Raw genomic sequence first — 22748 nt, forward strand, 5'->3', positions numbered from 1 at the left:
TGTGTGGAAAGTTGGTGTAGAGGGCTTCTGCTTCCATAGTGGCCAGGATGGTGTTTTCTGGAAGATCACCAATGGATTGTAGTTTTCTCAGGAAGTGAGTGGTGTCTTGAAGATAGCTGGGAGTGCTGGTAGCGTAGGGCCTGAGGAGAGAGTCCACATAGCCAGACAATTCTGCCGTCAGGGTGCCAATGCCTGAGATGATGGGGCGTCCAGGATTCCCAGGTTTATGGATCACGGGTAGCAGACTACTTCTGGTCAGGGTGTGTCTGTGTTGATTTGTTCCCTGTGCTTCTTCAGGGAGTTTCTTGAGCAAATGGTGCAGTTTCCTTTGGTAACCCTCAGTGGGATCAGAGGGTAATGGCCTGTAGAATGTGATGTTAGAGAGCTGCCTAGCAGCCTCTTGTTCATATTCCGACCTATTCATGATGATTACAGCACCTCCTTTGTCAGCCTTTTTTATTATAATGTCAGAGTTGTTTCTGAGGCTGTGGATAGCGTTGTGTCTGCACGGCTGAGGTTATCGGGCAAGTGATGTTGCTTTTCCACTATTTCAGCTCATGCACTTCGGTGGAAGCACTCTATGTAGAAGTCCAGTCTGTTGTTTCGACCATCAGGAGGAGTCCATGCAGAATCCTTCGTCTTGTAGCGTTGGTACCGGTTTCTGTGGGTTAATGTGCTGTTCAGTGGTGTGGTGGAAATATTCCTTGAGTCGGAGACAGCAAAAGTAGGATTCTAGGTCACCGCAGAACTGTATTATGTTCGTGGGGATGGTGCGGCAGAAGGAGAGGCCCTGAGATAGGACAGACTCTTCTGCCGGGATAAGAGTATAGCTAGATAGATTAACAATATTGTTGGGTGAGTTAAGGGTATCACTGTTGTGGCCCCTTGTGGCATGTAGGAGTTCAGATAGTTTAGTGCCCTTTTTCCTCTGTAGAGAAGCGAAATGTGTGTTGTAAATGGCTTGTCTAGTTTTTGTAACGTCCAGCCACGAGGAAGTTTGTGTGGAAGGTTGTTTTTTTTATGAGAGTCTCTAGTTTTGAGAGCTCATTCTTGATCTTCTCCTGTTTGCTGTACAGGATGTTGATCAGATGGTTCTGCAGTTTCTTTGAGAGTGTGTGGCATAATCTCTCACCACAGTCGGTGTGGTATGTTGATTGTAATGGATTTTTTATCTTCAGTCCTTTTGGTATGATGTCCATCTGTTTGCTTACTCATATCATTTAGCATATCTTCAGACTGTGGGATGTTTTATCACATGATCGCTTTGTATTTGTGCCTCTAAAAAGGATTAATTTCAATCTTTAAATTTGTGCTTTTAATTCCATGTGTAAATTAAAGCGGCATGTTTATCACAATGGCTAGAAACAGAATTCCAAATCCTTTCTGCGGTGAAAAAACAGTGAGGTGTCCTTGTGGCACCTTAGAGACTAACAAATTTATTTGGGCGTAAGCTTTCGTAGGCTATAACCCACTTCACAAATTTTAATAATTCTGATGAATTAATAAGTAATTCAGGATGGGGACGGTGAGAAAGTATAGTACTTTTTCCTTGAGTGCTATATGAATGATAAATTCCTCATGTTTTCCGTAGATTTTGAAATTCTAGTTTGAAATACTGTCTAGATGTTCGAGTATGTGTCTAATGCTTCTATCTAATGTCCATTTTTCATTGGTGTGGTACTGAAGGGCGGATATATACATAAGGTTTCTCAAGGCATGTTCATTGTTAATGTTGCGCTTTAGTTTAGTCTTAAACACAAGATTGGAACCTCACATCAAGATCTGACGAGAAGACCCTGGATTGTGTAAAAATACCTTGTTAAAACTAGGGCTGTCAAGCTATTAAAAAAAATTAATAGTGATTAAAAAAATTGTGATCAATCGCACTGTTAAACAATAATAGAATACCATTTATTTAAATATTTTTGGATGTTTTCTACATTTTCAAATATATTAATTTAAATTATAATACAACACAAAGTGTACAGTGCTCACTTTATATTTATTTTTGATTACAAGTATTTGTGCTCTTAAAAAAATAGTATTTTTCAATTCACCTCATACAAGTACTGTAATACAATCTTTTTATCATGAAGGTTGAACTTACAAATGTAGAATTATGTACAAAAAATAACTGCATTCAAAAATAAAACAGTGTAAAACTTTAGAGCCTATAAATCCACTCAATCCTACTTCTTGTTCAGTCAGTCACTCAGACAAACAAGTTTGTTTACATTTGTAGGAGATAATGCTGCTTGCTTCTTTTTTACGGTGTCACCTGAAAGTGAGAACAGGTATTCACATGGCACTGTTGTAGCCGGTATTGTAAGATATTTGTGTCAGATGCGTTAAAGATTCATATGTTCCTTCATGCTTCAACTACCATTCTAGAGGACATACGTCCATGCTCCTGAGGGGTTCTGCTTGATAATGATCCAAAGCAGTGCAGACTGATGCATGTTCACTTTCATTGTCTGAGTCAGATGCCACCAGTAAAAGGTTGATTTTCTTTTTTGGTGGTTTGGGTTCTGTAGTTTCCACATAGGAGTGTTGCTCTTTTAAGACTTCTGAAAGCATGCTCCACACGTCGACCCTCTCAGATTTTGGAAGGCACTTCAGATTCTTAAACCTTGAGTCGAGTGCTGTAGCTATCTTGAGAAATATCACATTGGTATCTTCTTTGCATTTTGTCAAATCTGCAGTGAAAGCATTCTTAAAATGAACAACATGTGCTGGGTCATCATCTGAGACTGCTATAACATGAAATGTATGGCAGAATGCGGGTAAAACAGAGCAGGAGACGTACAGTTCTCCCCAAGGAGTTCAGTCACTAATTTAATTTACACATTTTTTTTTTTTAATGAGTATCATCAGCATGAAAGCATGTACTCTGGAATGGTGGCCAAAGCATGAAGAGGCATATGAATGTTTAGCATATCTGGCACGTAAATACCTTGCAGTGATAGCTACAAAAGTGCCATGTGAATGCCTGTTCTCAATTTCAGGTGACATTATAAATAAGAAGCCAGCAGCATTATTTCCTGTAAATGTAAACAAACTTGTTTGTCTGAGCGATTGGCTGAACAAGAAGTAGGACTGAGTGGACTTGTAGGATCTAAAGTTTTACATTGTTTTGTTTTTGAGTGCAGTTATGTAACACAAAGAAATCTACATTTGTAAGTTGCACTTTCACAATAAAGAGATTGCACTACAGTACTTGTATGAGGTGAATTGAACAATACTATTTTGTTTTTTATTTTTACAGTGCAAATATTTGTAATAAAAAGCAGTGTACACTTCCTAGTCTGTGTTGTAATTGAAATCAGTATATTTGAAAATTTAGAAAAACATCCTCAAATATTTAATACATTTCAATTGGTATTCTACTGTTTAACAGTGTGATTAAAACTGCGATTAATCACAATGAATTTTTTAATCGCGATTAATATTTTTGAGTTAATCTCCTGAGTTAACTGCAATTAATCGAGAGCCCTAGTTAAAATAGAACGTCACTAAAAGCAAAGGGACGCTAAGAAAAGTATAGTTCTTTCACAGTTTTCCTCAATGTGAGTCTCCTTTTCAATGTATTGTATATTCAGTTCTGGGCTTCAGTGTCTTGCTGTCCCTTCAAAGTAATAGGGGCCTCAGACTGAATATGTAATACATGTATTCTGTTGTAATTATTCTTGGAACAAGGAAAATGACCTTTTGGTTTCCCTGGCAACTTAGAACTTTCTTTTAGAGTGATGTCAGGAAAACAAAGTGTGTTCCTGAATGAAGTAGGTATTTCATAAGCTGAGTCTAAGGACTGCAGAGGGGAGGGACTGTTAACTGTTGTACTTCCAGAAACCAGAATAAATGTTCATATTTGTCTACAGTATTAAACGGTAAAGCTGCAGGTAGTGTGATAGAAGGGAGTATATTCATATGTGATAATGATTTTACAAAAAACTTGGCATCTACAATAAGTTCCATCTTTCTTTACTCTAACTTAAATTTCCCATTAGGTGAGGTTACATGTAAAAGATACTTCATGCCACAGTAGCCTTTCAAGGGCTTTCCTTGGTGAATAGTAACAGTATTTTCTTTTTCTTTAATTCTCAGGAAAAAGAGACCAGCGAAACTTCACATTGAAAGAAAGCTTTTTTTTTTTTTTAAAGATGAATACACCCCGGGAACTGTAACCCAAATGTTTCTCTGTCCGTGGAGAAGATTTCATTTTTGAAACAAGATTTCTACGGAAGGTATGAATATTTGCTCTTCCTCTTTAAAGCTCATTTGTTTAATAATAAATACAACTGTACAATGCATCTCAGTATTCAGAACTTGAAAATTTTACTTGGCATCTTATACTGAGAGGTAGATAAGATGAGAGTGGTGATGCTGGGAGGGCGCTAACCAATGTGGTTCAGCTCCTCTGCCATCATTTGGAGGCATGTGATATACAGGAGCTCAGTCTAGTTACTCTAATGATTGCTTCTGGCCTTAAACTCTGTAAATCTATGACTCATAGATAAGGCCAAGAGGTACCACTGTGATAATCTGACTTCCATATAACACATCCCATAAGACTTCTTTGAACTAGAACATCTTTTAGAAAAGCGTCCAGTCTTGAGTTAAAAATTTCCAATGACAGAGACTCCACCACAACCCTCGCTAAGTTGTTCCAATGGTTCCTTGCCCGTCCTCTTAAAAATGTGCATCTTATTTCCAGTCTGAATGTGTCTAGTTTCAACTTCCAGTCACTGAATCGTGTTAGACCTTTGACTGCTAAATTGAAAAGCATATTATCACATTTTTATTGCCCATGTAGGTACTTGTAGACTGTCATTAGGTCACCCCTTAAAGAGAAGTTAAGCTAGATAGACTCGAGGAGCTCAGTCACCATAAGGCAAGTTTCTTCTTCAAGTGATTGCACGTTCATTCCTTCTGAGGTGTGATGCATGCCCCCTTAGCATCCTTGCACTGCTACACAATGGTATGAAAGGCAGGGCTGACACTGCCCTGCCCCAAAGTCCCTTCTCATTGCCCTTGATCAGTAGAGTGTGTCCGCTTGCTGCTGTGATTTTTCTCCAGGGGATTTAACTCCCTTCTGACCAGCATTTACTTGGTCTTGCTAGTATTCAGTCTGAGCCAGCTGATCGGTCTTGTCTAGTCTATATAGGTTGTATATAGACTAGACCGTAGTGTCTGAGCGCATTCCAGTAGTGCATTAAGCAATGTAACTACACATCTCTCCTGTGTAGTTCTCTCATCCTCTGCCCAGAAGGAGAGTTGTGTGCAGTGGAATGTCTTGTTTTAGAAGTGTGTGTTGTTGTTGTTGTTTTTTTTTTTTTTTAAATGTACCTGTGTGTTCACATTAGAGAAAGCAACATGAAAGAAACATGGAGCAGAAGGTTGAGGTTCTGAGTTCCTGGGGGAGTTCATTCCGCAGTCTCAGACGTCCCTCAGAGAAGGTTCTCTCTTTCGCATAAATAAGCTTTACTCTTTATTGTTGAGAATTCCATTGTACGAGAGGGCCATAGTTGTTTTCCCCCATTCTTCATCCCAGTGCTTCAGATGGCCTTTTAGAAGTCCTGGGCTCAGGCCATGGAGTGTTTTGAAGATCAGGACTGAGACCTTGAACTTAATTTGAAAATCTATTGGAAGCCAGTATAGAGAGCAGAGGGCAGTTTGGTATGTTTATGGTAGTTTGTATTGCTGAGGAGATGGGCTGCAGTGTTCTGAACTAGTTCAGGTTTCCTAAGTGCTGAAGGCTTCATGCCCAGGTATATTGTCTTGCTGTAATCCAGCCAAGAGGTGATCAAGGCATGAATATCTGAAACCAGGTCTTCTTCCACCAGGATGGGATGGAGTTTCCTAGCCAAGCAGAGGGGTAGCAAGCAGTACTTGTGGATTCTGCTATGTGAGAATTCAGCGTCAGTGAGGAATCCAAGATTACTTCTAGACTACGGACTGACTGGACTAATTGTGGTGTCTCTCTTCAACCAACGGAGAGTGCACTGAAGCTGCAAGCTCCTCAAAATACTTTCTTCTGCCCACCAGCATCACCTCTGATTTGCTTGGGTTCAGTTTCAGCCAGCTGTTCTTCATCCAAGAGCTGGTCTTCTCCAAGCACTAGGCAATCTTGGTGGTAGTGCTGTGGTGAAGGATAGATAGAGCTCTGTGTCAGCTGTGTATCACTGGCATTTGAGTTCATGTAGATACTGAAAAGGAGCAGATTGAAAATTGATCCTTGTGGAACTTTACAAGCGAGGGGACTAGTGGTGATGCTGCAGTTTCCCATTACTACTTACTGGGTTCATCCCTCCAGGAAGGACTTAGACCATTTTAGTACATTATCCTGGACCCGTGCCACGTCTCAGGCAAGACTGCAGAATCTCATGACCAACATCAAATGCTGCCTATCTGTTGTAGGCATTGTGATATTCTGGTGATGGGACTGGTTACATCTGTGGAAAAGTAGATGATCAGCTTGGTTTAATTAGCGTAGGTTTGTCATTGGAACCTGTGGTGACTTACTACCTCTTTAAGTGGTCTCATGCAGATTTTGAAGAGGAGGCAAACTAAAATGGATACCTCTGGACACGTGGGAATGTGCTCTTGGTAAGGAAAAGCCTATCACCACTCTGGAGGTGTCCTTGAAGAGGACTGATTGGATTGCCTTAGACAACAAATGCTTTGACAGAGTATTGCAGTATTGAGAACTAAGTGCAAAACCCATCTCACATTAGATAGTGTATGTAGAGAGACTCTCTCTCGCTTACAAGCACTCCTACCTGTTAACTTTCAAGTGATCCTCGCACACAAAGAAAGGGGAAAGTTTGTTTTTTGTTACGTGTTTTAATTAGAAGGGGCTCAGATACAACAGTTATGAGGATCATATAAGAAGAGTCCTGCGTATTTCATGATTTCATAGGCATGGAGTTTGTCTTGGAATTCAGCCCTTGATGGATAATTGTGCTCCAGAATCTCAGCTTTCATTTCAAAATGTTTCTTAGCCCATATAATTGTGGCGATGATTTTGAAAATGTGAAGAGTGCATCCAGTGTTGATTTAAGAATTGTCAGGGATGGAGAATGCACCAGAATCCTTGGTAATTTGTTCCAATGGTTAATTACTCTCACTGTTAAAAATTTACACCTTATTTCTAATCTGAATTTGTCTACTTCAAATTCCAGCCATTGGATTGTGTTAGATCTTTCTCTGCTAGACTGAAGAGCTCATCATTAAATATTTGTTCCTCATGTAGATTCTTATAGACTGTTATCAAGTCCCCCCCTTAATCTTTACTTTAAGCTAAATAAATTGAACTCTTTGAGCCTATCACTGCATGGCAGGTTTTCTAATCCTTTAATCATTCTTCTCCGAATCCTCTCCAATTTATCACTTGCTGAAGCCAGTTACAAACTGCCCACTTTGCTTCTCTGGTGTACTTCTGGGGAAGGAGGTTCTGAGCTAGGTTGTTTGGACAGAATAATGAAGCGCCACAGCCTGGGAAGCTGGGCTACCTGGAGAGCATGGGGGAGAGGGGAAGCCTCAGGAATTATAATTTTTAACAATCAGTAAGAACATAACAACGGCCATCCTGGGTCAGACCAAAGGTCCATCTAGTCCAGTATCTGTCTTCCGACAGTGGCCAATGCCAGGTGCCCCAGAGGGAATGAACAGAACAGGGAATCATCAAATGATTCTTTCCCTGTCGCTCATGCCCAGCTTCTGGCAAACAGAAGCTAGAAACATCATCCCTGCCCATCCTGGCTAATAGCCATTGATGGACCTATCCTCCATGAACTTATCTAGTTCTTTGTTGAACCCTGTTATGGTCTTGGCCTTCACAACATCCTCTGGCAAAGAGTTCCACAGGTTGACTGTGCCTTGTGCGAAGAAATACTTCCTTTTGTTCATTTTAAACTTGCTGCCTATTAATTTCATTTGGTGACCCCTAGTTCTTGTGTTATGAGGAGTAAATAACACTTCCTTATTTACTTTCTCCACACCAGTCATGATTTTATAGATATCAATCATATCCCTCCTTAGTTATCTTTTTTCCAAGATGAATAGTCGCAGTCTTATTAATCTCGCCTCATATGGAAGCTGTTCCATACCCCTAATAATTTTTGTTGCCCTTTTCTGAACCTTTTCCCATTCCAATGTGTCTTTTTTGAGAGGGGGCGACCACATCTGCACGCAGTATTCAAGATGTGGGTGTACCATGGGTTTATATAGAGGCAATATGATATTTTCTGTCTTATTATCTATCCCTTTCTTAATGATGCCCAACATCTTGTTCGCTTTTTTGACTGCTTCTGCACATTGAATGCATGTTTTCAGAGAACTATCCTCAATGACTCCAAGATCTTTCTTGAGTGGTAACAGCTAATTCAGACCCCATCATTTTATATGTATAGTTGGGATTGTTTTCCAGTGTGCATTGAATGTCATCTGCCATTTTGTTGCCCAGTCATCCAGTTTTGTGAGATCCTTTTGTAACTCTTCTCAATCTACCTGGGACTTAACTATTTTGAGTAGTTTTGTATCATCTGCAAATTTTGCCATCTCACTGTTTATCCCTTTTCCCAGATCATTTATGAATATGTTGAATAAGACTGATCCCAGTAAAGACCTCTGGGGGACACCACTATTTACCTCTCTCCATTCTGAAAACTGACCATTTATTCTTACCGTTTGTTTTCTATCTTTTAACCAGATACCAGTCCATGAGAGAACCTTCCCTCTTATCCCATGACAGCTTACTTTGCTTAAGAGTCTTTGGTGAGGGACCTTGTCAAAGGCTTTCTGAAAATCTAAGTACACAATATCTACTGGATTCCCCCTTGTCCACATGCTTGTCGACCCCCTCAAAGAATTCTAGTAGATTGGTGAGGCACGATTTCCCTTTACAAAAACCATGTTGACTATTCCCCAACAAATTATGTTCATCTATGTGAATGACAATCGTGTTCTTTATTATAGTTTCATTAAGTTTTGTATCAATGAGTGTTTTCACCTGAGCTGCACATGTGTGTGTTTTGCATTGGAAGGAAAAAAGGGAGAGGATGAAACATATTGTATGGCAATAAAATAGATCAATGTTGCCAGAGAATTTAGGAGTGGTTGTTTCTAATTCACAGAAGTACACACTTATAGATAGATAAGGTGTTGCAAACAAAATCCTGAGGAATGACTTTTTAATTAAATAACTGTGTTGTCAAGTGCAATTCATATGAAAAATTCTTCTGACCATTTGAAACACTGAGTTCTATACAAAATGTTTGCAGCATTCTTTTACAGTTAAATGAAGACTAATAGTTGTAAAATGCTAATATACAAGCTTTCAAAGAAATGCAGTTAGTCAATCTTGCATCTTCTATTAGATCACACTGACTAAATGATTCATCTAGTGGTTGGCATTTTAATAGCTCATAGTGGTAAATACTGTGTCCTTTCTCTGGCTCTGTTCCCCTCCAACGCACACTCCCCCCCCCCCCCAAAAAAAAAAAAAAAAAAAGCCCAGATAGATATTTTGACACATTTAAGGCTCGTCTTCACTGGAACAGTTAGCTCAAGTTAGCATGCTTGAGTTACTCTAGCTAGAGTGAGTGACCACACTTCAAAAAACACTGGAGTTTCAAAACTACACTGGAGTTATACGTAGTGATTTGGTATAAATGCAGTTGGAGCAAGAGAGCACAGAAAGTAAATGTCCTTTACTTAGCGGGGAAGGAGAGCTAATAACAGATGACATCAAGAAGGCTGAGGTGTTCAATGCCTATTTTGGTTGTCTTCACTAAAAAGGTTAATTGTGACCAGATACTCCACACAATTAATATTAACAAGGGGGAAAGGTATTAAAGCCAAAATAGGGAAAAAACAGATTAAAATATTTAGATAATTTAGATAAATTAGATGTATTCAATTTGGCAGCGCTTGCTGAAATTCATCTAGGGTATTTAAGGAACTAGCTGAAGCATTCACAGAACCGTTAGCAATTGTCTTTGAGAACTCATGGAGGATAGGTAAGATCCCAGAGGGCTGGAGAAGGCAAACATAGTACAGTACCTGTTTTAAAAAGGGAAACAAAGACGACTAGAAGTATTACAGACCAGTAAGCCTAACTTCTATACCTGGAAAAATAGTGGAACAAATTATTAAATAATCCATTGGTAAGTAAGATGATAACAGGTTAAAAGTAATAGCCAACATGGATTTTTCAAGAGCAAATCATTGCAAACAACCCCATTTTCTTCTTTGACTATGGCTACAGCTGGCTTAGTGGATAGGAAGGAAGTAGTAGACGTGATTTTAGTAAGGCTTTTGACAGTCTCATAGACCTTCTCATAAGCAAACTAGGGAAATGTGGTATAAATGAAATTACTATAAATTGTGTGCAGAGTTGGTTGAAAGATCACATTCAAAGAGTAGTTATCAGTGGTTTGCTGTCAAACTTAAAGATCCTGCAGGAGGTTTGTTCTTAGTCCGGTACCAATTTAGTATTTTCATAAATGATTTGGATAATGGATAACAGAATATGCTTATAAAGTTGATGGATGACAGCAAGCTGGGAGGGATTGCAAGCGCTTGGAGGACAGGATTAGAATTTAAAACGACCTTGACAAATTGGAGAATTGGTCTGAAATCAATAAGATGAAATTAAATAAAGACAAGGGCAAAATACTATACTTAAGAAGGAAAATTGAAATGTATAACTACAAAATGGGGAATAATTGGCTAGGTGGTAGTGCTGCTGAAAGGGATCTGGAGTCTATAGTGCATCACAAATTGAACATGAGCCAAAAATGTGATGGAGTTGTGAAAAAAGCTAATAACATTCTGGGGTGTGTTATCCAGGAGTGTCATATATAAGACATGAGAAGTAAGTGTCCCGCTGTATTTGGCACTGCTGAGGCCTCAACTAGAGTAGCATGTCCATTTCTGGGCGCCACACTTTAGGAAACATGGACAAATTGGAAAGAGTTTAGAAGGGAACAACAAAAATGATTAAAGGTTTAGAAAACCTGACTGATGAGGAAAGGTTAAAAACCCTGGGCATATTTAGTCTTGAGAAAAGAAGACTGAGGGAGGATCTGATAACAGCCTTCAAATACGTTAAATGCTGTTATAAAGGGGATGGTGATCAACAGCTCTCCATGTTCTGGGCCCCACATTTCAGGAAAGATGTGGACACATTGGAGAAAGTTTAGAGAAGAGCAACAAAAACGATTAAAGGTCTAGGAAACATAGAATATCAGGGTTGGAAGGGACTTCAGGAGGTCATCTAGTCCAACCCCCTGCTCAAAGCAGGACCAAGCCCCAACTAAATCATCCCAGCCGGGGCTTTGTCGAGCCTGACCGTAAAAACCTCTAAGGAAGAAGATTCCACCACCTCCCTAGGTAACCCATTCCAGTGCTTCATCACCCTCCTAGTGAAACAGTTTTCCCTAATATCCAACCTAAACCTCCCCCACTGCAACTTGAGACCATTACTCCTTGTTCTGTCATCTGGAGTGACCTGTTCATGAGGGAAGATTGAAAAAATTGGGCTTGTTTAGTCTGGAAAACAGAAGACTGAGAGGGGATATGATAGTAGTTTTCAAGTACATAAAAGGTTCTTACAAGGAGGAGGGAGAAAAATTATTTTCCTTAACCTCTGAGGATAGGACAAGAAGCTCTGGGCTTAAATTGCAGCAAGGGAGGTTTAGACAGATGTTAGGAAAAACTTCCTAACTGTCAAGATGGTTAAGCACTTGAATAAATTGCCTAGGGATGTTATGGAATCTCCATCATTGGAGATTTTTAAGAGCAAGTTAGACAAACACCTGTCAGAGATGGTCAGATAATACTTAATCCTGCCATGAGTGTAGGGGCTGGACTAGATCAGTGGTTCTCAACCAGGGGTATGTGTCAAGCCTGACCTTAAAAACCTCTAAGGATGGAGATTCCACCACCTCCCTAGGTAACCCATTCCAGTGCTTCACCATCCTCCTAGTGAAATAGTGTATCCTAATATCCAACCTAAACCTCCCCCACCGCAACTTGAGACCATTGCTTCTTATTCTGTCATCTGCCACCACTGAGAACAGCCTAGCTCCATACTCTTTGGAACCTCCCTTCAGGTAATTGAAGGCTGCTATCAAATCTTCCCTCATTCTTCTCTTCTGCTGACTAAATAACCCCAGTTCCCTCAGCCTCTCCTCGTAAGCCATTGTAGATACTGTGATGCTTATGTCGACTGTTCTGGCTTTCAGAAGCAGTTCCACAAGGCCCCACACTGACAGTACAATCGATATAAGCACTCCTAGTGACGTGCACCTAGGGCCGGCTCCAGCGTTTTTGTCGCCCCAAGCGTCAGAAAGAAAAAAAAAAAAAGCCGCGATCGGCAGCACTTCGGCGGCGGCTCTCCCTCGACGCTTCATTCCTCGGCTGCAATTCGGCGGTGGGTCCTTCCCTCCGAGAGGGACTGAGGGATCTGACGCCGAATTGCCGCCGAAGAGCCAGATGTGCCACCCCTTTTCGTTGGCTGCCGCAGGCACCTGCTTCTTGCTCTGGTGCCTGGAGCCGGCCCTGCATGCACCACAAGGAGCAAAGTGTAGACATGCTCCAGCGATTTAATTACTGTGGCAGTTGTATGCTGATGTAGGTTAGTTCAACTTAATTTTGTAGTGCAGACATGCCCTTAGTCTGCAGCAAGGGAGATTTAGGTTAGATATTAGGAGAAACTTTCTAAGGCCAGGCCTACACTACAAACGTGCATTGCTATATCTACATCGCTCAGGGTGTGAAAAATCCGCACCCTGAGTGACGCAGTTATATTGACCTAATCCCCAGTGTAGAAAGCAGTGTGTGGATGGGAGAGCTTCTCCCTTCCACATAGACCTCCATGAGAGGGAGTAGCTATTAACTACGCCCACTGGAGAAGCTGTCCGTCGGCTTAGCAGCATCTTCACTAACGCATTCCAGCGGCATAGCTGCAGCTTTCAAAGTGTAACCTGCCTGAACTATCAGGGTAGTTACATTCTAGAGTTGGCTTCCAATGGAGGTTATGGAATCCCCGTCCTTGGAGGTTTTTAAGAGCAGGTTAGACAGACACCTGTCAGGGATGGTCTACGTGTGCTTGGTTCTGCCTTAGTGCAGAGGCTGGGCTTGATGACGTCTCGAGGACCCTTGCCGCCCTGCCTTTCTATGATTCAGCCATTAGCAAGCAGCACAGAGTAATTGGATTAGAAAAGAGTGGATTAACTGCTCAGTTTAAACTGAGCTATTGCACTACAGCTGCATCACTAGCTCGAGCATCAGCATCACTAGCAAACACTGCATTGTAATACAGATACATGTAAATGTATACATGTAGGAACAAAGAACGCAGGCCATACTTAAAGGATGGGGGACCCTATCCTGGGAAGCAGCGACTCTGAAAAAGATTTGGGGGCGATGGTGGATAATCAGCTGAACATAAGCATCCAGTGTGACGCTGTGGCCAGAAGAGCTGATGTTTTCCTGAGATGCATAAATGGGAACCTTGAGTAGGAGTGGAGAGGTTATTTTACCTCTATATTTGGCAGTGGTGCTACCACTGCTTAAATACTCTGTCCAGTTATGGTGCTCACAATTCACAAAGGATGTTGATAAACTGGAGGGTTCAGAGAAGAGCTATGAGAATGATTAAAGGATTTAGATTCAAAGAGCTCAGGCTAGTTACCTTAACAAAGAGAAGGCAAAGGGGTGAGTTGATTACAATCTAGAAATATCTATGTGGGGAACAAATATATAACAGTGGACTCTTCAGTCTAGCAGAGAAAGGTATAACATGATCCAGTGGCTGAAAGTTGAGTCTGGACAAAGTCAGACTGGAAATAAGATTAAATTTTTAACAGTGAGAGTAATTAACCATTGGAAAAATTTACCAAGGGTTGTGGTGGATTCTCTATCCCTGACAATTCTTAAATCAAGATTGGATGCATTTCTAAAAGATCTGTTCTACAGATTCTTTTGGGGAAGGTCTGTGACATATTCCAGTTATACAGGAAGTTAGATTAGATTATCACTCTGGTCCCTTCTGGTCTTGAATCTATGAACAACCTCACCTTCTACCCCCCACGGGCCAGTGAACTGTAGCTTACAGCATTGTTTAACTGGAGATTTTTATGTGGGGATGGGAGTTAGCTTAGTGATAAAACTTAGTTGTAACTAGAGCTAACTGAGCTGTGACACCCTTCCTGTAGTAAAAGTAGTCCGTTTGCTTCACATCTGCCATAGGTCATCTTAATTTAGGTTTTTATTCTTACCAGGCTGAGGAGTTCAATTGAATTCTGATGTGCAATGCAAAAACCTTCCTCTTTTCTTTCAGAGTAACAGCCGTGTTAGTCTGTATCCGCAAAAAGAAGAACAGGAGTACTTGTGGCACCTTAGAGACTAACAAATTTATTAGAGCATAAGCTTTCGTGGACTACAGCCCACTTCTTCGGATGCATATAGAATGGAACATATAATGAGGAGATATATATACACACATACAGAGAGCATAAACAGGTGGGAGTTGTCTTACTAACTCTGAGAGGCCAATTAATTAAGAGAAAAAAAAAAAAAAAAACTTTTGAAGTGATAATCAAGCTAGCCGAGTACAGACAGTGTGATAAGAAGTGTGAGAGTACTTACAAGGGGAGATAGTCAACGTTTGTAATGGCTCAGCCATTCCCAGTCCTTATTCAAACCGGAGTTGATTGTGTCTAGTTTGCATATCAATTCTAGCTCTGCAGTCTCTCTTTGGAGTCTGTTTTTGAAGTTTTTCTGTTGTAATATAGCCACCCGCAGGTCTGTCACTGAATGACCAGACAGGTTAAAGTGTTCTCCCACTGGTTTTTGAGTATTTTGATTCCTGATGTCAGATTTGTGTCCATTAATTCTTTTGCGTAGAGACTGTCCGGTTTGGCCAATGTACATGGCAGAGGGGCATTGCTGGCACATGATGGCATAGATCACATTGGTAGATGTGCAGGTGAACGAGCCCCTGATGGTATGGCTGATGTGATTAGGTCCTATGATGATGTCACTTGAATAGATATGTGGACAGAGTTGGCATCGGGGTTTGTTACAAGGATAGGTTCCTGGGTTAGTGGTTTTGTTCAGTGATGTGTGGTTGCTGGTGAGTATTTGCTTTAGGTTGGGGGGTTGTCTGTAAGCGAGGACAGGTCTGTCTCCCAAGATCTGTGAGAGTAAAGGATCATCTTTCAGGATAGGTTGTAGATCTCTGATGATGCGCTGGAGAGGTTTTAGTTGGGGGCTGAAGGTGACAGCTAGTGGTGTTCTGTTATTTTCTTTGTTGGGCCTGTCTTGTAGGAGGTGACTTCTGGGTACTCGTCTGGCTCTGTCAATCTGTTTTTTCACTTCAGCAGGTGGGTATTGTAGTTTTAAGAATGCTTGATAGAGATCTTGTAGGTGCTTGTCTCTATCCGAGGGATTGGAGCAAATGCGGTTATATCTTAGAGCTTGGCTGTAGACAATGGATCGTGTGGTGTGTCCTGGATGGAAGCTGGAGGCATGTAGGTAAGTGTAGCGGTCAGTAGGTTTCCGGTATAGGGTGGTATTGATGTGACCATCGCTTATTAGCACAGTAGTGTCCAGGAAATGGACCGCTTGTGTGGATTGATCTAGGCTGAGGTTGATGGTGGGATGGAAACTTCAAAAACAGACTCCAAAGAGAGACTGCAGAGCTAGAATTGATATGCAAACTAGACACAATCAACTCCGGTTTGAATAAGGACTGGGAATGGCTGAGCCATTACAAACGTTGACTATCTCCCCTTGTAAGTACTCTCACACTTCTTATCACACTGTCTGTACTCGGCTAGCTTGATTATCACTTCAAAAGTTTTTTTTTTTTTTCTCTTAATTAATTGGCCTCTCAGAGTTAGTAAGACAACTCCCACCTGTTTATGCTCTCTGTATGTGTGTATATATATCTCCTCATTATATGTTCCATTCTATATGCATCCGAAGAAGTGGGCTGTAGTCCACGAAAGCTTATGCTCTAATAAATTTGTTAGTCTCTAAGGTGCCACAAGTACTCCTGTTCCTCTTTTCTTTGTGGGTTTTATTGACTAAGGTATTTGCTGACAACCTACAATGCTCTAATTATTTTTCCTTTTCATCAAAATAACATGTAAACCAATTTTGAAGCAAAAATCTTGTTACGAATTATGCGTCATCTTCAAAGAATTCTTACAATATAATTTTCACCAAATAGTATAGATAGAAAACTCACTGAGGCAAGAAGTATTGTTCTTTTTCTGTATAGTGACTAACAGATTGGGTTCTGAGCCTCGTTTGGCATTCTTGGGCACCGCTATGATATAAAAAAAAAAATGGAAATGAAATAATATTTCTTCCAAATGAATGATTAATAGTTCACTGGTGAAAGACAGATAACTTCACATGCAGTATATACGGAATTACAATTTCTAGAATACTTCCCCTAGAATCACTTTAAGTGATATAAAAGTATAGAAAACATTAGGACATTACACTTAGCCAATATAATGTGTTATTCCTTTAGCAAAGTTTTTGATACGGTCTCCCACAGTATTCTTGCCGGCAGGTTAAAGAAGTATGGGCTGGATGAATGGACTATACGGTGGATAGAAAGCAGGCTAGATCGTCGGGCTCAACGGGTAGTGATCAACGGCTCCATGTCTAGCTGGCAGCAGGTTTCAAGCGGAGTGCCCCAGGGGTCAGTCCTGGGGCCAGTTTTGTTCAATATCTTCATTAATGATCTGGAGGATGGCATGGACTGCACTCTCAGCAAGTTTGAAGATGACACTAAACTGGGAGAAGTGGTAGGGATAGGATACAGAGGGACCTAGACAAATTAGAGGATTGGCCAAAAGAAATCTGATGAGGTTTAGCAAGGACAAGTGCAGAATCCTGCACTTAGGACAGAAGAATCCCATGCACTGCTACAGATAGGGACCGAATGGCTAGGCAGCAGTTCTGCAGAAAAGGACCTAGTGGTTAGGATATGAGTCAACAGTGTGCCCTTGTTGCCAAGAAGGCTAACGGCATTTTGGGCTGTATAAGTAGGGGCATTGCCAGCAGATCAAGGGACGTGATCATTCCCCTCTATTCGACATTGGTGAGGCCTCATCTGGAGTACTGTGTTCAGTTTTGGGCCCCACACCACAAGAAGGATGTGGAAAAATTGGAAAGAGTCCAGGGGAAGGCAACAAAAATGATTAGGGGCTGGAGCACATGACTTATGAGGAGAGGCTGAGGGAACTGGGATTGTTTAGTCTGCAGAAGAGATGAATGAGGGGGGATTTGATAGCTGCTTTCAACTACCTAAAAGGGTGTTCCAAAGAGGATGCATCTAGACTGTTCTCAGTGGTAGCAGATGACAGAACAAGGAGTAATGGTCTCAAGTTGCAGTGGGGGAGGTTTAGGTTGGATATTAGGAAAAACTTTTTCACTAGGAGGGTGGTGAAGCACTGGAATGGATTACCTAGGGAGGTGGTGGAATCTCCTTCCTTAGAGGTTTTTAAGGTCAGGCTTGACAAAGCCCTGGCTGGGATGATTTAGTTGGGGATTGGTCCTGCTTTGAGCAGGGGGTTGGACTAGATGACTTCCTGAGGTCCCTTCCAACCCTGATATTCTATGAATGTTGCTTCACTTAATCCTGCCCCTTCTGGGGAAACCTTCAGATTTTCTCTTACTTAACCCAATGAATGATCCATTAAAGAGTAATTTAGAAAAAGGTTTCTAAAGTATATAAAAGAAAGAAAATAGCATCACCACTTTAATCTACATATCTGTGTAACTTGTAAGCTAAAATGTTGCAAGTAGGATGTCTTGTGCACGCAAGCTCTAAATGTTTCTCAGCTCTAAGACTTCCTCTTTTCTCAAGAAAGCAAGAATATTAGGTTCCAAATCTGGTGCCTTTTACATTTATTATTTATATTTATTGTGGTAGCACCCAAAATGTGCTGCTTTGTATATAGACATATAGAAAAAAGCTTACCATTGGGAAGACCTCCCCACCCTGGCAAAAAAAAAAAAAAAAAAAAATGATGGGGGAATGAGATACAAAATACAAGAAGGATCGTCAACACGATGGCTGGAATGTATATTCTTAGTTTCACTTTTGTTAAGGTTTTTCTGTATGCACAATCAATCCCTAACTACCCCTGTGCCCATTAATAATTAGGTGGCTCATTTCGTGTACCACCTCACAGTAGAAGAGGGTGCGAAGAAGGAATTTGAATGAGACTAATTATTATTTGTATTACTGTAGAGCGTAGGAGTTCTAGTCATGGCCCAGGACCCCATTGTGCTAGTCACTGTACATACACAGAACAAAAAAGACAGTCCCTGCCCCAAAGAGCTTACAGCCTTGTGGGTCATTGAGTCCATTCCAAGTGTAAGGGGGGCATGGAAGAAGGCAGGAACATGGTTGTGGAAGAAGCAAATCAACACACTACTGAAGCTGGCAGCATTGTTAGAAAGGTCATAGAAACAGTTTTTCTAAACACTAGACATTTCTTTAAGAGAACAAACAATAATGCTTTAACATGTTTCCAGCTATATGCACGTGCAACCTCTCCTTTAGAAATTAATCATGGAATCATAGAATGTGGGACTGGAAAGGATCTCGAGAGGTCAGTTTAAAAATCTGTTGCTGTCAACCTTGGGCAGGGCTTGATTTGGGGTGGTGGGGAATAGTGGTACTCTCTCAAGCTCTGCCCACTTGACACAACTCATGGTAGATTGTGCAGATTTCAAAATATAAACTTGTATGCAGTGCTGGGCTTCTCAGGTTGGGCTCTCCTTCACTGGAGTTCTGATACACCTGGGAGAAGGGTCAAATTAAGGCATAAGCACCACAGGCACATGTCTGGAGCTCTTGCTTCCCAGAATCAAGTGATAAACTCAGATTTTTAACATTCATTTATTTAAAAAAATTGTCTGGTACTTAGGTTTGGGAAGAAGAACTTGAAAATATGACCTCAATGGTGCAGTGACATCTGCCTGAATCTGTAAACAGCCTCTGACAGAAAGAGAAGCCGCATTCACTAGATCAGCGTGTGACGTTCTGTACCTCATGGGAACACCCCACACCTCCATGTTCATCTTTATAATATGATTGTGTGGTATCTAATGCAAAGTTTGTCATGTTGGGTGTCTTCGGAAGGCTCATGATGCACTGAGCGTTGTTGTTATAGTGATGTTATAATAATTGTTGTTACAGTAATGTTATAGTAATGTTGGAGGTTGCAATTTCATGTATATAGTTATGAGGCTGAAAACGTATCCTCATGGCTTACAATAAGCCCAGACAAAAACTCTCCAAAAGCAGAGGGGCAGCTCACACCTCATCAGGGCATGTATGGGACAAACCCAGCCCAGCCTCACAGGAACAAAAAACACTGGCCTAGGCAACAACAAAGGATCTGTTGGACTCTTGAGTGAGTCACCCCCCTTCCTTTTGTCAGTCAGGGACTATGATGAGGTAAGGCTCACCTGACTGTGAAGGGGGGGTAGGGGCAAAGCCAACAGGGAGGAAAGGACGTGATAAAAGGGAGAGACATTTGCCAGGCTCTTTCCCCTCTTCCACCTACCTCGACAGACACCACCACCACCAAGCGACTGAAGCTCTGATCAAAGGGGAGAGCCTGCCCAAAGGGCAACCAGCCAGCCTGTGGTGAGAAGCATCTAAGTTTGTAAGGGCATTGAAAGTGTAAGATCAGCTTAGAATGCGTTTTGCTTTTATTTCATTTGACCAAATCCAACTTGTTGTGCTTTGACTTATAATCACTTAAAATCTGTCTTTATAGTTAATACATTAGTATAATAATAATAATAATTAATGGAGATATCCCATCTCCTAGAACTGGAAGGGACCTTGAAAGGTCATTGAGTCCAGCCCGCCGCCTTCACTAGCGGGACCAAGTACTGATTTTGCCCCAGATCCCCCAGTGGCCCCCTCAAGGATTGAACTCACAACCCTGGGTTTAGCAGGCCAATGCTCAAACCACTGAGCTATCCCTCCCCCACCCCTCAGGTAGTTTATTCTACCTGAAGCAGTGCTTTTAGTTTGAAGCATGTCAGAGACTCCCCTTGGGATAACAAGCCTGGTACATATCAATTTCTTTGTTAAATTGACAAACTGTATAAGCTTGCAGCGTCCAGCGGGCATAACTGGACACTGCAAGACGGAGTTTCTTAGGGTTGTGTCTGGGACCGGCTAGTGTCATTTGGTTGCACAATCCAAGGAGCAGCTTGCATGCCAGAGGCTGTGCATGACGAGCCCAGGAGTGGGGGTTTTCACAGCAGAGCAGGGTAAGGCTGGCTCCCAGAGTTGAGGATTGGAGTGACCTAGCAGTTCATTGGTCCAGATAACACCAGGGGAACGCCGCAGGGGCAATAATCATTTTGTTCTAAACCAACAGTATTAATCTTCCTTTATTTTTGAAAAACAACCCAGATCCCCATAACATCTAAAGGCATGCCGTTTCTGTAGGGACTCAAATTTCAGCTGCCCCTTCTGAGTACCATCTAGTGTTACATCTTACTGACCCCTGTGTGGGAGGGCTCCTCTTTGAAAAGCTTCATTTCCCCATATTAGCCCTCTTCCAAACATAGTAGACTTCAGAATTTTGATTGAGGATGAGGTAATGTCTGAGGAGGAATCCAGCCCGAGAGAGCTGGTCAGAGCCAGAAATGGAAAATTCTGTACACAAGTTCTCATTAGTTAAGAAAACAGCTAACTGTATGTTACAATCAGAACATCTATTACTGAGGGAATAAAGTAATATCTGTATTTTATTAAAAAGCTTGGAGAATTTCATATGGGGTGGGGGAAAGGTGAAGTCCCTGTTTTGGCTTCCTAGAGGTGTGTATCCTTATGAAGACCAGAGGAGGGAGTTCTCCTTGCATCACTGGAGGGGAAACAGAAAAATCAAATTGAAGATGATGTGACCTTGGGTAGCTTTTACTGGCTGAAGTGTTATTAAATATAGCCCCTGGGGTAGCAAAGAAACTCCCAGAGTGAGCCAAAATAGTTTTGAGGAAGAATTTGGTTAAGATGCATTTCCGTTGCACTCTCTGATTGAACTACTGATTAATTAATTCCCTCTAGAAAACCCAGATTTCAAATTCTAGCTGTTTCCACTCTCTCTCTTTTTGCCTCTCTTGAGACTGCACAACTTACCAAAAGATGAACCATTTGGGGATTGTCTGTCAAGGGTGGATCTGTTATCTCAGGGTTAGAAAGTAATCTCTTCTCCCTGAAGTGCTGTGTTAGACAAAGGGAAGTAAAAGCCCTTGGGGGAAGATGGGTTGGGGGAGGAGGGAGGGAGGAATCTTTGATTATATTATTTTTATTATGGCCTTGATAGTCCATCTATCAATTGTTGATTTTGAAATGAATAGCTCAACTTTAAAATGTCACTTCAGGTGCAAAATTTAGTTTAGAATTCTCCTCCTAATTATTTGTGCTAGTGAAAGAGAATGAAAATGCAATTATGTGATTCTTTCACAATTTAATATAAGCCCTTCCTTTATTCATATAACTTGCCACAGTTACAGCAATTAATTTGGGAAAGGGACAGTTAAATCCTTGCTTAAGACTGTCTTCCATCATGCCTATAAAATAGATAGCGTGGCAAGTATTATTTTAAAATAAACAAAATACTTAAGTGAAACATCAAGATTTTTTCATACCTAGCTGAGTAACTCTCTGATGATATCACTATGACGGAGCAGGGAGCGGGGCAGATTTGACCTGGGAATGTTGCAGGGGGGTTACATTGGGGATGGGGGACTTCCCTTGAAGGAAGCTACCTGAGCCGTAACCTGAGCCAGGAGGGTGGGTGGGAGAAGTGACACCTTCTGCCCCGGAGACTGAACAAAGGAGAGGAGGAGCAGAGAGGAGGGGGGAGAAAGGGGCTGGAGGAGTTTTTAGTTTTCAGTTTGGGCTGGGTGGTGCAACGCAGGGAACCCCAAGCTGGGTTCTAAGCACCCTAAACCCCCCAGAAGGACTTGATTGAGGGGTTCTGGTTGCACCTACACGCTCTGCTTGGGACTGTGTTCCTGTCATCTAATAAACCTTCTGTTTTACTGGCTGGCTGAGAGTCATGGTGAATCTCAGGAAGAGGGGTGCAGGGCCCTGACCCCCCACACTCTGTGACCATCACTGTGACCCTCATCTTTTCTCAGTGTCACAGGGCAAGTTGTCACTGTGGAATAAGTAAAGAGTCTCTGGATAGGACAACTTACTGTTTAATAATAAGCTAGACTTGATTTCTCTGTGTTTTGCTAAAGCCTAGAGGTTGGAGCCCTGAGTGAAAGGTGGCTCAGAACTCTTTTCTTCAATGTTAGAAAACTCGTTTATCCATTTCTATGGATTGAGGGGGCAACCAGGAAGCAAATCCTGAAATTTGTTTGTTTTTCTTACTTCAGCGATGGGCTTGAGATATGATGCAGAATAGGCTAGTTCTGGAACAGAGGAAAGAGTAAACCAGTTGAGGCTGATCTGAGCCACTAATTCAGAATGGTATGAGGTACTAATATCAGGAGGCCTGGCTGTCACTTGTTTTATAGCAGACAGCAGAGCAACAGGAAAGGCAAGGCGTCTGAGGCCATTAAAATACAGACTCTTCACCCTTTCAGAGCAGTTGAGAGCACAGAAGTAGTAGGTGGTAATCATGTAGCTGAAATTGTTTGTGAGAGGCAGGACCAGTCAAGGGGAGCAGGTTTCC

At 41.5% G+C, this 22748-nt stretch overlaps 1 protein-coding gene across 2 annotated transcripts in view; it reads left to right on the forward strand.

Annotated features, from left to right (window-relative positions):
* PPP6R2 (protein phosphatase 6 regulatory subunit 2) overlaps window positions 1–22748 on the forward strand; it is a 148987-nt gene that overhangs the window by 31677 nt on the left and 94562 nt on the right. For both annotated transcript variants that reach the window (XM_054005949.1, XM_054006030.1), the window contains exon 2: window positions 4105–4244. The gene's annotated coding sequence lies outside the window, so the exon portion shown is untranslated. The remainder of the gene's footprint in view (window positions 1–4104; window positions 4245–22748) is intronic.

Source organism: Malaclemys terrapin, chromosome 1, assembly GCF_027887155.1.
Source record: "Malaclemys terrapin pileata isolate rMalTer1 chromosome 1, rMalTer1.hap1, whole genome shotgun sequence".
NCBI lineage: Eukaryota > Metazoa > Chordata > Testudines > Emydidae > Malaclemys > Malaclemys terrapin.